This window comes from Panthera leo, chromosome D1 (assembly GCF_018350215.1).
Source record: "Panthera leo isolate Ple1 chromosome D1, P.leo_Ple1_pat1.1, whole genome shotgun sequence".
Taxonomy (NCBI): Eukaryota; Metazoa; Chordata; class Mammalia; order Carnivora; family Felidae; genus Panthera; species Panthera leo.
Window position 1 is genome coordinate 12,570,965 of NC_056688.1, and position 18,526 is coordinate 12,589,490.

At 37.2% G+C, this 18,526-nt stretch overlaps 1 long non-coding RNA gene across 1 annotated transcript; it reads right to left on the reverse strand.

Moving 5' to 3' along the window:
* Window positions 1-1,481: 1,481 nt before the first annotated feature.
* On the reverse strand, window positions 1,482-8,383 carry LOC122200074. Its single transcript, XR_006193709.1, has 3 exons — window positions 8,323-8,383; window positions 7,442-7,574; window positions 1,482-1,642 (listed from the first exon to the last, which is right to left on the reverse strand). It is a non-coding gene; the product is annotated as an uncharacterized LOC122200074 (long non-coding RNA).
* Between the last annotated feature and the right edge of the window lie 10,143 nt (window positions 8,384-18,526).

The following is an 18,526-nucleotide window of genomic DNA, read 5'->3' on the forward strand; positions in this document are numbered from 1 at the left end:
TCCTCAGGACATAAAATGAGACAAACAAGAAGGCAATAGCTGTCTGTGAAGCAGAAAATGTATACAACCAGTGGGTACCAAAAAGCAAATTCCTAAATCCCAACTCAAGATCTAATTCTTCCAAATATTTTTTACCTGCAAATCTGAATTTGGAAAAGAAGAGATCATGTGAAATGTGACCATTCTCTCTCAATCAGGCACTATCGGTAGAGATCTGGCAGAGCTGACTTTGGTAAGAATTACTCTTTGCAGGCTTCTGCCAGTTTTCGCAGGATCCCATATGCAGACTCTGGAGTGAGTAAGGTTGTCCCAGCAAGTGTCATTCTGGGCACCAGAAACTTAGAAGAGGAAAAATAATTTTCCTTCTACCCTTTATGGTAAGTGCTTCCCTGAGACTCCTTTTTTCCTAGGGTAGCTTCTAAATGTTTATCTACCTTAGAAGTTCTCCACCGTGGCTACTGTAATTTGTGATTATTTTTGATAAGGTTAACTTGTTGGTTCAGCCTTAAAATTGTATTCACCTAAGACCTCATGCTAGACCCAGTCCAGCCCCAGCCCCAAGTTCAGTTTCTAAGTCAGAGCCGGTCCAACTCCAGCCTGTTTCTGTAACCAGTGGGGAAAGAAATGCTCAAATAAAGTCTGAAAGTTCATAAATAACTGCAGAACTAGGATAAGAAAGGGACTTACCTACAACCACTAGTGGCAGCAAGAAGGCAGTGGGTCCCAGGGGCTCAGTGGGTACTTTTGCTTGTTTGCTCCTGAGGGCTCTCAGAGGTCTCATTCAGTTGCTTCTTCTGACACTAGCACTGTTAAAAGTAAACTGAGGCTAGAGTGGGAGAGAGCCAAAGCATAAGAGACTGTTAAAAACTGAGAACAAACTGAGGGTTGATGGGGGGTGGGAGGGAGGGCAGGGTGGGTGATGGGTATTGAGGAGGGAACCTTTTGGGATGAGCACTGGGTGTTGTATGGAAACCAATTTGACAGTAAATTTCATATATTAAAAAAAAAAAAATTTCCCAAAAAAAAAAAAAAAGTAAACTGAGGCATATTACAATACTTGAGAGTTTATCTGAGCCAAAAATTAATTTGAATCTGGCAGTATCCAATGTAGCAGACAGAAAAGGGCTCCGAGGAACTGTATAAAATGAAAAACTTTTATAGGCAGAAAGGAGTGGGAATAAGGAAGTTACTATAGTAGACAAAAAAGAAGATTGGTTTTTGCAAGGTTACTTTTCTTTCAGGGATAGCAAGGGTCTATCAGGCAGATTACCAAAATTGAGCTGATGAGGGAATTACTAATTGATTTATTTAAGATTCCATTTCTGGGAGAGCTGAAGCTTTAAGTCTGGGTTTGGTGACATAGGGCTTAGCATAAACGATTCCATTTTGGGCCCAATGTCATTTTTGTTTTTTAAAAAGAAAAAGAAACTTGTTCGTAGATAATTTCATTGATTCCAAAAATCAATGACTCACCCAGATTCTACTCCTGAACTTGAGCTCTGCATATGCGAATTTCATCAGAATGTTTCCACGTGGAAATCCTCACCTTCACCAGCAGGGGCGTGCAGGCTCATACGAGCTTGTGAGAGCTTATTGTGCTCATCTTTTCCCAATTCCTGTGCCATGACATCATCTTGATAGCCTGAAAGTGACCATGAGGGATAGATTTACATTATGGGAAGCAGCAATTCCTGCAAACAGGTTTTTCTCCTACCCCTTACCCCTCAGAAAGCAAGTTTATTAGTGCACTACTGCTTATAGGAATCTCAAAGTCAACTTGTCCAAGTGGAATGTTTTCTATTCTTTTGCTTCTTCCTTTACCTTTCTTTGTGATGGTATCACTAATCAGAAAACTAGCCACTCTCTTTGACTCATGTCATCCCCGTATGTTTATATCCAATTATCCTTAGACATGAGTGAGTCAATGTGCAGACTATAGTCTGTTGCTAGTAACAGAAATGTAGCTAGGTAATGGAATAGTGTTTATCTTAGGGTGGTATGCCTAGTGCCCTATCACGGTACCTATGAAGGAAACTAGAACATGTCACCCCCAAATTTGCCTCTTTGACGTAAAAATTATTTTGAGCTGCAGGCAATTAAGAAACAGTAAATGCAAACAAATAAACCCCTGATTTTATTGGAGATAGACTTATCAGCTCAGAGATGGCGTCAGAGGAATCTGCAAACAAACCCTGGTAAACTAACCCTTATCTATCTTAATTAGAAAGTTAAGGAAATTAACTACTTAAGGAAGATAGCAACTACCTAGCCATAGTTCAGCTGGCACTAGCCCAACCCATGTCTTGCCAATTCTTCACAAATTTATTGTTTGTCTAAAAGATGCCAACGCTTTCTGTTTCGGTTACTTTTTTGGGTATTCATTCTCTTGTGAAGACACCCATGTACATGTAAAAATTCAAAAAAAATTTGTGTGCCTTTCTCTTGTTACTGTCAGTTTAATTTTCAGACTAAACCAGTGACCTAAAGAGAGTTGAGGAAAACCTTTCCTCCCCAACACCTGAGAAACACAGTATTTCCCAGCGTCCATTGTGTTTGGGTGTGGCCATGGGACTGAGTTCTCTGAAGTGGAATATAGACAAAGGGTGATGTGTGCCATATCCTGGCCTTTCCCTTAAGGCCATAATATAGTTCCTCCATGCTCTCTTTTCTCTTCCTACTTGATCCAAACTAAATAGGGCAGCAGCCTGGCTTTGACCATGGGGGTGACAAAATCCTAACACAGTTCTTAAAACTTCTTTGTAACATGGTCCCTTTTGGCAGTCTGGTGAAGCCCTTGGATCTCTTCTGCACATAATGTTTTTAAACACATGAAATGTAGAGGATTGTAACAAAAGTTAATTACGTTGAAGTACAGTTATCAACATTTTAAATGACTTAATTATATAGTTATAAACACATTAAATATTTAGCAGCTGAGAATAATTTATGATAATTTAAGAGTGATGTTAGGTGTGAGTGATATTTCCAGATTCTGTAATAACTGAATTGTGATATCAAAATATCTGTGATTTCCATTGGTGACTGGGTCACAGGGACTGTCAATGCTACTGTGATTTGTTGTCACTATTTAAAATTAAAGAGATGACTCAACTTCATTTAGAAGCTAGTGAATATAAAGATGTAATTTTTTTCCCCATTCAAGTTTAAAAATTAACTAAATTCTGTCTGTAGGACGATTTGGGTCTCCATTGGTCTTAGGTTAAGACCACTGGCAGTGGATAACAGCTTCCATGATGGATGCCTGGCTTCCTAGATGACCTCAAGGATCAGAACCTGCCTGAACAGTTACATGAGTGAGAAACAAACCCCTGTCCTGTTTGAGTTATCATATTTTGGGAGTTTTTTTTCCCCCAGCAGTTCAACCTGCCTACATCTACTAAGTATCTCCTCAATTTTAAGTCTTTTTTTCCATCAGTACTATTGCTGAGGTATTGCTTAGGAATTGTAACAGAGGTTTTTTTTTTTTTTGTAGCTTTTTTTGTGATATAACTTGTATACAACACGTTCATTCTAAGTAACAGTTTTATGAGCATTAACACATGTATACATTCGTATAGAATCAACATATGAAGTATTACCATTACCCCATCAAGTTCCCTTGTGCCATTTCCCAGTCAACTCTGCCCCCTCCTTGCTCCCACCTACTGTGCTTTGCTATTTTTATAGTGTTTTTCTTTCTGTATACATCCACAACAAAGACGATCAGAAGTGGCCATACTGGGAATCTCTGACTTGTTCTCATTGTTATTTTCATACTTCCCCATATTTGATTAAATGTATAATGTTTGGTGTAGGATATTTGCTGTTTTTAGTGCTTTCTACTGGATTAAGAAAGCTGTCTTCTCAGAAGAATTAAAACTGTCACTATTTGCAGATGACAAGATACTATATAGAGAAAACCCTAAAAAGTCCAATAAGTGAATTCAGTAAAGTTTCAGGATACAAAATTATATACAGAAATCTGTTGTGTTTTTATATACTAATAATGAATTAGCAGAAAAAGAAACTGAAGCAATTTCATTTATCCTTGCATCACAAAGAATAAAATGCCTAGGAATATTTACCCAAGGAGGTGAAAGACCTGTATTCTGAAAACTATAAGACATTAATAAAAGACATTGAATATGACACAGCCAAATGAAACGATATACCATGCTCATAGATTAGAAAAATTAATATTAAAATGTACATACTACCCAAAGCATTTTACAGATTCAATGCAGTTCCTATCAAAGCACCAATAGTATTCTTCACAGAACTGGAACAAATAATAGAATTTTTATGGAACCACAGAAGACCCTGAATAGCCAAAGCAATCTTGAACAACAAAGCCTGAGGTATCACAATCCCAGATTCAAGCCATACGATAATGGTATAGTAACCAAAACACTATGTTACTGACACAAAAATAGATACATAGATCAATGGAACAGAAAGCCAAGAAATAAACCCACTCTTACATGGTCAGTTAATCTATGACAAAGGAGGTGAGAATTTACAATGAGAAAAAGACATCTCTTCAATAACTGGATAGTTATGAGCAAAAGAATGACAGTGGACCACTTTCTTTTTTTTATTATTATTTTACTTATTAAAAAAATTTCTGTTTTCTGTTTTATTTATTTTTGATAGACAGAGAGACAGAGCACAAGTGGGGGAGGGGCAGAGAGAAAGAGGGAGACACAGAATCCAAAGCAGGCTCCAGGCTCTGAGCTGTCAGCACAGAGCCTGATGTAGGGCTCGAACTCACAAACCGCGAGATCATGACCTGAGCCAAAGTTAGACACCCAACTGACTGAGCCTCCCAGGCACCCCGACACTGGACCACTTTCTTATACCATATACAAAAATAAAGTCCAAATGGATTAAAAACACATCTGAACCCATAAAACAGAAGACATAGGCATTAATCTCTTGGACACTGGCTTTAGCAACATTTTTCTAGATATGTCTTCCAAGCAAGGGAAATGAAAACAAAACTAAACTATTGGGACTACACCAAAATACAGAACTTTTTCACATTGAAAGAAACCATCAACAAAATAAAAATGGCAACCTATTGGATGTGAGAAGACATTTGCAAATAATATATCTAATAAGGAGTTAATATACAAAATATATAAAGATCTCTTACAACACCAACCCCCCTTCAATAATCTTATTAAAAATAGGCAGAGGACCTGAATAGACATTTTTTCCAAAGAAGACATACAGATGTGCAAGAGACACATGAAAAGATACTCAACATCACTAATCATGAGGAAAATGCGTATCAAAACCACAATGAGGTATTACCTTACACCTGTCAGAATTGGTACTATCAACAAGAAATAACAACTGTTGGAGAGGATGTGGAGAAGAGAGAAACCTCATGCACTGTTGGCAGGAAGGTAAATTGGTGCAGCCACTCTACAAAAAACAGTATGGAGGTTCCTCAAAAATTAAAAATAAAAATACCACAAGATCCAGTAATTCTGTTACTGGGTAGCAGAACTTAAAGAAAATGAAAACACTAATTCGAAAAGATACATGTGCCTGTAGGTTTACTGCAGCATTATTTACAATAGCCAGAATATGGAAGCAACCAAATCATCCAATGACAGATGAATGGATAAAGATGATGTGGTACACGTACACACAATGGAATATTATTTGACTAAAAAAAAGAAGGAGATCTTGCCAATCATGACAACAAAGATAAACCTAGAATATTATGCTAAATAAAATAAGTCAGACAAAGACAAATACCATGTATTTGCACTTATATGTGGAATCTAAAAAACAAAACATAGGAACAAACAAAAGAAAAAGAATTATAAATACAGAGGAGAAACTGGTGGTTGCCAGAAGGGAGGAACATGGCAGGTGGGGTGGGGAATGGGTGAAATAGATGAATGGGTCTAAGAAGTCCAAACTTCCAGTTATAAAATGAACAAGTCACAAAGGTGTTGAATACAGCATAGGGACTATCAGTAATGTGGTAATAACTTTGGGTGACAAATGGTTAACTATACTTATTGTGGGAAGCACTGTGTAACGTATGGGATTGTTAAAGCACTATGTTGTACATATGAAATTAATATAACATTGTATGTCATGTATACTTCAACAAAAAAGGAATCTATCTTCTGGACAACAGCTAAGTGTTTAATGGAAGTTGAATTAGTGGGAGGTGAATTATTCTCAAAGGCTTTCTTTCTGATTATAGAGGTGGTTATATGATTTCTCTCCTTTATTTTTAAATGTTTTCTAAAGCGAAACCACCCTACCTTGCTGGCGCTTAAACCCAACTGAGTCATAATATATATTGCATTTTTATACATAAGTCTGTTGTATTCTTGGTGAGTATAAAAACAAGTATAATAATTTTTTAATTTAAATTTTATTTAACATACAGCGCAATATGATAGCATTTTTTCCCCGTGAAATTGTGTATACTTATGTCCCAAGTCTACGCAATCCAATTTGAGTAAATCAGAGGACGTTTCAGTCACGTCCATAAAACAATCACTTTCAGAATTTGGTTTCAGTTTCCTGTGTATCTATGTGTGTGTTTGTATAGGGCCTTAGATGGACTTTAATTTGTATTACTACGAAATGGTTAAGAAATATGCAGTGGATGTGTAATGTGAGACACTACATTGCAGTTAGAAGCAACCTACTACATTTTAATACAACATAGAGGGTTGCTCAACACATTGCTAAGTGAAGAAAGAAGTATTATGAATATTTATCACAAAGTTATTTATGTAAATTAAAACATACACACAAAACACAATATAAGCATACTCCTATATTCAAAGGCGCAAATCAAAAAATCTTCCTGCTTTTGTGACTTTATGACACGTCTTACTTTGGGATGGCTTGCCCTGCACCAATCCAAACTTGATGGGCAGTCAATCCCCAGCTTAGGACCCATCTTTATAGAAATCTTTCCAGAGTAATTCGATACCACATTTATCTCTCCCACATTCCAAATTCCTGTGGCATATTTACACATTTTCCACCCAATGTCTTACATGAAACAAGGTTAAAAAAAAAAAAAAAAAGAATCAGCTGGAAGCAGGTATTTTTGACATACTTATTTCTCCAACTAGATGTTAGGTTGAATGACTGTATATATGCTTGCTCCCCATGGAGCACTGGGTACTTTGGATCATTGGTTATTAGAAAAATACATTATTTTCATGCCATGTCAGGAAAACTAGCCTGTCCTTGTTATGAAGAGAGGCTCTTGTAATCATTTTTGTTTACCACATTTTTTCTTCCAAACTTTCCCTTTTTCTTCCTTTCTCTTCCTTGAAAAAAGATTTTGGCATAACATCATCTTTCTAATTCCTTTTTCTTTGCTTTTTCCTCTCCGCTACTGACCACAGGCAAGATTAGAGGTAATGAAGTCTCTATAGTTTTGCTTACTCACCTGTTTTAATGACTTCTTCATCTGGGTAGTTGGAAAAGTACCTGAGTTCTTAACTGTCTCTTGTGGCTGTACAAAACTTATTTTTTTCTTGTCCATGAAGACGTTTGTTTTCATCCATGTGTATTCACTGTCACTTGGTTTATGATTAACCCAGGGCATAAATTTGAAGAGACAATAAAGAATACGCAGTTAGATGGTGATATAATTCCACAGGTTCTGCTAACTGGATATGTCTCAGAAATTCTTTGAGATTCCTGTATCTATCCCCATATGTTACCAGAAGCCCTTGGGAATAGAAATTTCTTAGTTTTAAGACACCTAAGTCCTTGTGGCCATAGTGTAACAATACCCCGTGGCTCTAGTGCATGGTAGAATTTCCTCTGAAAACCTGGAGTCTGAAGATAACTCCACATAAGAGGACACATTGTCAGTGAACACCATGCAGAGACATGGTGGGTGGTTGAGCTATTTCTGTCCTGAGTCTGAAAAGGATCTAATAAATAGGAATAACTATTTGCTCTGTAAGAGCAATTCATATTTCTGCTGGGGGGGCTCTTCCATACTTCACACTCTTCCCCACCTAATACTTTCAGTTTTATCATGTGACTATTACTTTAGCTCTGAAACCTAACTCCGACTTCATCTGTCTTTTTATGCCTGGATGCCTAAAACCCCGTACCAATTCCTAAGATTTGGTCCTGAAGATTGTAAGTGATATATATTCAGCCAACATCCTTGGCACAAAACCTTTCAAACTACCTGTGGTGAAAGACAAGTTACTTATTTCCAAACTGTCAGCTACTGTGACTTTTGAAAAAAGTCTTAAAATCTGCATAGATGTCATGGCAATTGAAACTGTTTAGAAAGTTTCAAATACTTACCCTCAGTTTCCATATGGATCTTGATGAGGACCAGTAGAAGCATTCCGTGGGCTGGCACATGGACTGTATGTTTCTGTCTGTGGACCGTAATTTGAGAATCACTGCTGTAAAAGAAAGGCTGTGAGAGAAGAGAGGTGGTAGAAACACCCTCCAAGACAAGACATCACAGTAGAAAAGTCTTTGCTAGGGAGCATGAGAAGACAAGGCAGGGTTTATCTAAGCATTCTCATATCCCTATATCCCCTTTACACATTTTAGGCCTTTGACATAGAGAAAGTACAGCAATATTTACTGTATTGATAAATACAGTTATGTGTATGTTCGTTTATGTGTATGACAATGAAGAACTAAACCGTTGTACTATACCATGTACATACATTAATTCACTCATTTATTTGTCCAACATTAACTTGATACCTATAATGTTTTAGGTGCTAGTGATTCAGATATGAATAATAAAACATTATCCTTCATCTTAAGAATATCATAATCTAGTTATCCCAAGGTTTTAATCTTTTATGGCATTAACAACATATTCCTAGAACAGCCCATCCTACCCAGAGTTTTATTTGCCTCACAGATATTCCTGTGTCTAGACATTCCCTGAAGACAATATACCATTCTAGTGACTCAAGTTTCAGGTGCCAGATCCAGAATGGAGATGTACTACTCTTGGCTCTTGATCCAGGAATGTGGTCTAAGTGGAAGATGTGGTCAGAGAATAGAAATATTAGTCATTATGTTCTCCCGAGAGTTCTGTATGTTAAAACAGATATTATAGCATCCCCTTTGTTTCTATTTAATATTTTCCGATTTCTTGACCTTCAACATTTTGGTGTCATTATGTTTTAGATGTATCTTTTGAACAGCTTAAAAAGGGATTTTATTTAATTCTAATTTATAAACTCACTGACATTGAACATTAAGGAGAATTTGGCCCACTTAAAGTTAGTGTGATTTGGGGTACATTTGAATTTATTTCTACCTTTTTCTTTTTTTGCTTTCTATTACCATGTTCTTCCCCCTCACTCCCTTTTCTTTCCTTTCCTCTTAACTGGAATAATTACTTAAACAATAGACTTTAAGAGCGTTTTTAGATTCACAAAACTGAGTGGAAAGTACAGAGATTTCCCATATGCCTCATCCACCCCTTCCCCCCTTCACTGTGTCTTCTACTATCAACACTATGCAGTGGAGTGGTACATTTGTTACAACTGATGAACCTACATTGGCACATCATTATTCCCCAAAGTCCATAGTTTATGTTAGATTCACTTTGGGTGTCATATATTCTATGGGTTTTGACAAATGTATAACGATGTGTATTCATGATTACCCTATTACACAAAATAGTGTCGCTGCCTTAAAAATCCTCTGTGCTTCACCTATTCATTCCTTCCTAACTCCTAGTAACCAATGATTTTTTTTTTACTGTCCCATAGTTATGTCTCTTCCAGAATGTCATATATTTGGTATCATATAATATGTAGTTTTTTTCAGATTCCTTCTTTTACTTAAAAGTGTACATTTAAGTTTACTCCATGTCTTGTCATGATTTGGTAGCTCATTTCTTTTTAGCTCTAAATAAAATTCTCTTGTCTGGATGTACCACAGTTTATCCATTCACCTACTGAAGGCATGTTGTTTTTTTTTTTTTTTTTTCCAGTTTTTGGCAATTATGAATAGAGCTACTACAAATATCTCTGTGCAGGTTTTTATGTGGACATAAGTTTTCAGATCATTTGGGGAAATACCAATGAGTGTAATTGCTGGATATTTTAAGAAGATGTTTAATTTTCTAAGAAAGTATGGAACTCTATCCCAAAGTGCTGTGCCGTTTTGCATTCTGACCAGCAATGAATCAGAGTTCCTGTTGCTCCACCCTCTGCCCAGCATTTGGTGTGGTTAATGTTTTGGATTTTGGCCTAATAGTGTGTTATGATATCTAATTCTTGTTACAATTTTCAATTTCCTAATAACATGAGGATGAGCATCTCTTCATATGCTTATTTGCCATCTCTATTTTTAATGAAGCAAATGTTTAAGTCTTTTGCCCATTTTTAAATTATTGTTGAATTTTAAGATTTGTATATTTTAGAAAACAGTCTTATCATATATGTCTTTTGCAAATCTTTTCTGCCACTCTGTGGCTTGTCATCTTATATTTTGATGATTACATTTTATCCTTCACCTCCCTTTAGAGTTTTACAAGTTTTACTATATATATCATAGATATGGATCATAGATATCTATATGACATATATATATACATACACACACACACACACACACATATGTGTGTGTGTGTATGTATATATATATATATATATATATATATATATATATATATATATATATCTCATTAGTGAATTAAAAGATTTTAGTATGCATATTTAACAAACTTTACAATCAATCTGTATCTTTTGCTCCTCTTATGCAAAGAAATACTTGGCTAGGGAGGTGTTAAGATGGCAGAGAAGTAGGGGGACTCTGGGCTTTCCTCAACCCTCAAACACAGCTGTATTGAGGTCAGATCACTTGGAACACCCAGGAAATCAATTGCAGAGTGGCAGAGGGATCTCCAGAATTGGAAGGAAACAACTTGGCAGGTGCAGGGTGGGTCGAAGTGAATTGGGGGAGAGAAAAACAGTGGTGCTGTGGAGGGGAAGGAATCCTTTCTGTGGAGAGACAAAAGGGAGAGAAAGGGAGAGAAAGAGAGAGGAGTTGAGTGATATCAACTTTGCACAAGAGGAAAACCTCTCTGGACCATAGACTGGGGAGTGAGAAGTAGTGAGTGTCCCAGTTATTTTTTTCAAATCAAGTTTGGAGCTCAAAGTCTGAGGTTTTGGAAGCCTGTGACTTTCTTGGAGTGGAACTGTGGCTTGCGCTCCTCAGAAGGAGGGAGCTGGCCCTGGAATGAAAATTGTGGTGTAGAGATAATTCGAGGTGCACTGGGAGAGAACATTTCCCTTCTTGCAGTACTTTTGGAAGAGGGTTTCTTACCTCCCCAAGGCCAGAAGCCTCTTCAAGTACCAGCCAAAGATCTTTCATCAGCTGGGTGGAGAGGCTGTACTCCAGAGCAGGGGTGGGGGGCGGTTCCGCACGGTTCCAGGTCCTTTAAAACTTCTAATTTTGAATCCCAGTTATGCACCAAAGGAAAAAAATGTAGGAGAGTTGTGGAGCAAGGCTAGCTGACTGCCCTTGTTCTTTCGTGAGGGCTGCCTGAACGGTGGGGCAGGGGTGAGATCCCCAGTCAGGGGATGAGAGATTGGGGTGGTGCCATTTCCCCCCCAACACCAACAGGGTGTAGCTTTAGAAAGCAACACAGCAGGCCCCAGGAAAGACAGGACACACTTACACCAAACCCCATCCTATGCCTGGCAACTGCTTATTTACTGGGGCAAGAGTGATTCTGAGCCAATGCAGTAGGCCTTTCCTCCAGAAGACCAGCACAGCCAGCCCCCCACCATGCACCAAGTGCAATGAAACCAAGTGCTTCAAAACGACACCAGTTTTTCCTTTTTTTCTTTCTTCTTCTTTCCTTTGGAATCAGGCTTATAGTTTCTTATTTGATTTTTAATTTCCTTTTCTCTTTCACTGGATCAGCCTTTTTAATTCTTTTTTCTTTTCTTCCTTTTTTTCTTTTTTTTTCCTTTCTTTTTGAGTCAGCCTTATAGTTTTTTGATTCTTTGTTTTTTTTTGGTCCGCTTTTCTTTTTGGGGGGTATCAGGCTCTTCGCCCCCCCCCCCCCCTTTTCAGGCTTACTTCAACAAAACAAATCAAAGTACACCTAGTTAAAGGTCCAAACACCCCGCCACTGCAAGCAAGGAGGAGCTCTGCAGAGGACTGACCAGTGGCAAAGAGCAGCCAAAATGCAACAGCAGAGGGCACATGGCATACAGCAGAGACACTTCCGGAAGTGCCATGCCCTGGACAGTGTATGACCCCTTTTTAAGATAGCCGTACTCTCAGGTGTAGGAAACATAATAAACTTTTAAAACACACAAAAGACAGAGACTTAGCCAAAATAACGAGATGGAGAAGTTCTCCCCAAAAGAAAGGTCAAGAAGGAATCACAGGCTACAACTTTTTCAAAACAGATATAAGGAATATCTGAACAAGAATTTAGAAATACAGTCATAAGACTACTAGCTGGGCATGAAAAAAAAGCATAGAAGACACCAGGAAAAACGCTTTCTTCAGAGATCAAAGACCTAAGAACTAGTCAGGATGAAATGAAAAATGCTATAACTGAGATGCAAAACAAATTGGATACAGTGACAGGATCAAAGAAGCAGAGGAGAAAATAGGTGAAATAGAAGATAAAATTATGAACATTATTAGGTCATGGGGGGAGACTTAGAGAACTAAATGATTCCATGAAATGAAACAATACCCATATCCTAGGAATCCCAGGAGAAGAAAAGCAGGGAAAAAGGGCAGAAGGTTTATTTGAACAAATTATAGCTGAGAACTTCCCTAATCTGGGAAAAGAAACAGGCATTTAAGACAAAGCACAAAGAACTCTCCTCCAGATCAACAAAAACAGGTCAACACCATGACATATCTTAGTGAAACTTGAGAAATACAAAAAGAGAATTTTGAAAGCAGGTAGGCACAAAAGGTCCTTAACCTACAAGGGTAGATACATAAGGTTAGTAGGGGACTGGTCCATGGAGACTTGGCAGGCCAGAAGGGAATGGCAGGAAAAATTCAATGTGCTGAATGGGAAAAATATGCAGCCAAGAATTCTTTATTCAGCAAGGCTGTCATTCAGAAGGACAAAGAATAAAGAGAGATAAAGAATTTCTGAAACAAAAAGTAAAGGAGTTCATGACCACTAAACCAGTCCTGCAAAAAATTTTAAGGGGGACTCTCTGAGTGAAGAAAAAAAAAAAGACCAAAGCAACAAAGACTAGAAAGAACCAGAGAACATCACCAGAAACACTACCCCTACAGTGAACTCAATGGCGCTAAATTCATATCTTTCAATAATCACTCTGAATGTAAATGGACTAAATGTTCCAATCAAAAGATATAGGGTATGAGAATGGATTAAAAAAAACCCCCACAAAACCCAAAATCCATTTATATGCTGCCTACAAGGGACTTATTTTAGACCTAAAGACACCTGCAGATTGAAAGTGAGGGAATGGAGAAATATCTATCACGCTAATGGACCTCAAAAGAAAGTGAGAATAGCCACACTTACATCAGACAAACCAGGTTTTAAAACAAAGATGGTAGCAAGAGACGAAGAAGGGCATTATGTCATAATTAAGGGGTCTATCCATCTGCCAATTGATGCCCCCACTTAGAACAGCCAAATAAATAAATCAATTAAAAACAATCATAAAGAAATTTATTGATAATACCATAATAGTAGAAGACTTTAATAACTCACTTAAAGCAATGGACAGATTGTCTAAGCAGAAAATCAACAAGGAAACAATGGCTTTTAATGACATAATGGACCAGAGGGACTTAACAGATCTATTCACAACATTTTATCCTAAAGCAGAATACATATTCTTCTCAAGTGCACATGGAACATTCTGCAGAATAGATCACATAGTGGGTCACAAATCAGCCCTCAACACACAAAAAGATGGACATCATACCATGCATATTTTCAGATCACAATGCTATGAAACTTGAAATCAACCACAAGACAAAATTTGGAAAGCCGTCAGATACATGGAGGTTAAAGAAATCCTACTAAAGAATGAATGAGTTAACTAGGAAATTAAGGACGAAATTTAAAAAGCATGTGGAAGCAAATGAAAATGAAAACTTGACAGTCCAAACCCTTTGAGATGCAGCAAAGGCGGTCCCCTAAGTGGCAAGTATATTGCAATTTATGCCTATCTCAAGAAGCAACAAAAGTTGGGGAGGGAGCCAAACTGAAAGAGACTCTTAAAAACTGAGAATAAACTGAGGGTTGATGGGGTGTGGGAGGGAGAGGCGGGTGGGTGATGGGCATTGAGGAGGGCACTTGTTGGGATGAGCACTGGGTGTTGTATGGAAACCAATTTGACAATAAATTTCATATTAAAAAAAAAAAGCAAGAAAGGTCCCACGTACACAAACTGGCCTTACACCTAAAGGAACTAGAAAAGAAGCAGTTTTAGCAAATAAAGCCTAAAGCCAGGAAAAAGGTATATAATAAAGATAAGAGCAAATAAATGATAAACAAACAAACCCAGTACAACAGATCAATGGAACTAAATGCTGGAGTTTTGAAAGAATAAACAAAATTGATAACCCCCTAGCCAGACTTACCAAAAAGAAAAGGGAGAGGACCCAAATTGATAAAATCACAAATCAAAGAGGAGAGATCACCACCAACACCACAGAAATACAAATAATTTTAAGAGAATTCTATTAAAAATCTGGAAGAAATGGACAATTTCTTAAAAACTCATAAACTACCAAAACTGAAACAGGAATAAAAAATATGAATAGGCCCATAACCAGTAAAAAAATTAAATCAGTTATCAAAAATCTCCCCCAAAAAACAAGAGGCCTGCGGCAGATGGCCTCCCAGGGGAATTCTACCAGACATTTAAATAAGAGTTAATACCTATTCTTCTGAAACTGTTACAAAAAAATAGAAATGGAAGGAAAGCTACCAAACTCATTCTATGAAGACAGCATTATCTTGATTCCAAAACCAGATAGAGACCTCACTAAAAAGGAGAATTACAGGTCAATATTCCTGATGAACCATTCTCAACCACTCTTAGTAATTAAAATAATTATTCCCATGATTAAGTGGGCTTTATTCCTGGGCTGCAGGGCTGGTTCGATAGTCACAATTCAGTCAACCACATTAATAAAAGAAAGGCTAAGAACCATATGGTTCTGTCAAGATGCAGAAAAAGCATTTAACAAAATATAGCATTTTTCTTGATAAAAACCCTCAAGAAAGTAGAGATAGATGGAACATACCTCAACATAATAAAACCCATATACAAAAGATGCACAGCTATTATCATCCTCAATGGGAAAAAAAATGAGAGCTTTCCCCCTAAGGTCAGGAACATGACAGGTATGTCCACTCTCACCACTGTTGTTCAATAGCTGCAAGTTCTAGCCTCAGCAATCAGACAACAAAAATAAGTAAAAGGCATCCACATTGTCAAGGAAGGAATCAAACTTTCACTGTCACAGATGACATGATACTCTACACAGAAAATCCAAAAGACCCTACCAAGAAACTGCTAGAACTGATACATGAATCCGTCAAAGTCGCAGAATATAAAATCAATGAACAGAAATTGGTTGCATTCCTATACACCAATCATGAAGTGGCATAAAGAGAACACAAGGAACTGATCCCATTTACAATTGCACCAAAAAAAACCCCTCTACGATACCTAGGAATAAACCTAACCAAAGAGGTAAAAGGTCTATATACTGAAAACTACAGAACACTTATAAAAGAAATTAAAGAAGACACAAAGAAATGGAAAAACATTCCACGCTCATGGGTTGGAAGAACAAATATTGTTTAAATGTTGATACTACCCAAAGTGATCTACACATTCAATGCAATCCCTATCAAAATGACACTAGCGTTTTTCACAGAACCAGATCAAATAATCCTAAAATTTGTATGGAACCAGAAACGACCCCCAATAGGGACCACAATTCTGGACGTCAAGCTGTATTATAAAGCTGTAATCATCAAGACAGTATAATACTGGCACAAAAACAGATACATAGATCAATGGAATGGAATGGAGAACCCAGAAATGGACCCATAAATATACAGCCAACTAATCTTCAACAAAGCAGGGAAGAGTATCCAAAGGAAAAAAGTCTCTTCAGCAAATGGTGTTGGGAAAACTGGATAGTGACATGCAAAAGAATGAACCTGGACCATTTTCTTACACCATACAAAAAAAAAAGTTCAAAATGGATGAAAGACACAAATGCGAGACAAGAAACCATCAAAATTCTAGAGGAGAAAACAGGCAACAACCTCTTTGACCTCAGCTGCAGCAACTTCTTTCTAGACATGTCTGTGGAGGCAAGGGAAATAAAAGCAAAAATGAACTGCTGAGACATCAAGATAAAAATCTGCACAGTGAAGGAAACAATCAACAAAACTTAAAGGCAAGAAGATATTTGCCTTTAAAGGGAGAAGACATTTGCAAATATCATTTGGTTAGTATCCAAAATCTATAATGAACGTATCAAACTCAACACCCAAAGAACAAATAATCCAGTGAAGAAATGGGCAAAAGACATGAATAGACACTTCTTCACAGAAGACATCCAGATGGCCAACCGACAAATGAAAAAGTGCTCAACATCGCTCTTCACCAGGGAAGTACAAATCAAAACCACAATGAGATACCACCTCACACCAGGATGAGAATGGCTAAAATTAACAATTCAGGTAACAACAGATGTTGGCGAGGATGTGGAGAAAGAGGATCTCTTTTGCATTGCTGGTGGGAATGCAAACTGGTGCAGCCACTCTGGAAAACAGTATGAAGGTTCCTCAAAAAATTAAAAATACAACTATCCTATAACCCAGCAATTGCACTACTAGGTATTTATCCAAGGGATATAGGTATGCTGTTTAGAAGGGGCACATGCACCCCAATGTTTATAGCAGCACTATCAACAACAGCTAAAATATGGAAAGATCCCAATGTTCATGAACTGATGAATGGATAAAGGTGATATGGTGTGTATATACAATGCAATATCACTTGGTAATCAAAAAGAATGAAATCTTGCCATTTGCAAAAATGTGAATGGAACTAGAGGGTATTATGCTAAGCACAGTAAGTCAGAGAAAGACAGCTATCACATGATTTCACTCATACGTAGAATTTAAGAAAGACAACAGATGAACATAGGGGAGGGGAAGGAAAAATAAGCTAAAAACAGAGTGGGAGGCAAACATCAGAGACTCTTAAATACAGAGAACAAACTGGGGGTTGCTGCAGGGGAAGTGGGTGGTGTGGATTGGGCTAAATGGATGATGGGCATTAAGGAGGGCACTTGTTGGGATGAGCACTGGGTATTATATGGAAGTGATGAATCACTGGATTCTACTTCTGAAACCAACAGTACACTGTATGTTAACTAACTTGAATTTAAATAAATAAATCTAAAAAAATTCTGAGCTATAAGAACACATTATACATGAATTTAATTGCAGGATTTTAATGTATCGGTGGTATATACACAATGATGTATTTTAAATAAATGGTATGTTAGAGTCAATAAAATATTTAGCTCCCATTTTCTCCTTCTATATTACATTATTTAATCTAGTATTTATTTCAATTCTTTAAGTTCCTCAAATTATTCAGTATTATTTTAACTGTCTAATAGAACAAATGTTTTTTACATGCTTGCCAAGTGTCAGGCATTGTTCAAATGATTGAAAAGAAACAACCCAATTTGTCTGTGCCTTACTATCATCAGTTTCCAGGTATATATCTCATAAGGCTGCTATTAGGATTAAATTAATACATGACAGCATTTAAAACAGTGCCTTGAACTTAATGTTCAGATTCATAGGAAGTTGCAAAGATTGTACAGAGAGATCCTCTCTGCCTTTCATCCAGTTTTCCCCAATGGTTATGATTTACATGGCATATGATCAAAACCAAGAATCTGTCACTGGTACAATGCATGCATGTAGTTCTCAGTAATTTTATCCCACATGTAAATTTGTGTTACTACCTCTATGACCAAGATATAGAACTATTCCCTCACCACAAAGATCTACCCTTTTGTAGTCACACACTCCTTCTCCCGTACCATTCCTAACTTCTGGTAATCACAAATCTATTCTGTCTCTATAATTGTGTCATTTCAAGGATGTTATATGAATGGAATTATACATGGTGTTTTGAGATTGGCTTTTTCACTTAGCATATAGCATAGAGATCCATCCACGCTGTTGCACCTACCAATAGTTTGCTCTTTTGTGTTGCCAATAGCATTCTATTGTATGGATGTACCAGTTCTCATGACCATTCACCTATTGAGGAACATTTGTTTCCAAGTTTGGGGTATGGCAAATAATGCTGATATCAACAATTGTGAACAGGTTTTTAGGTCAACATAAATCTTGCTTTCTCTGGGATAAATGTCCAGAAGGGAAATTCCTGGGATGCGTGTTAAGTACATGCTTAATTTTCTATTTTAACTTCAACTTTTTTTTTAATGTTTT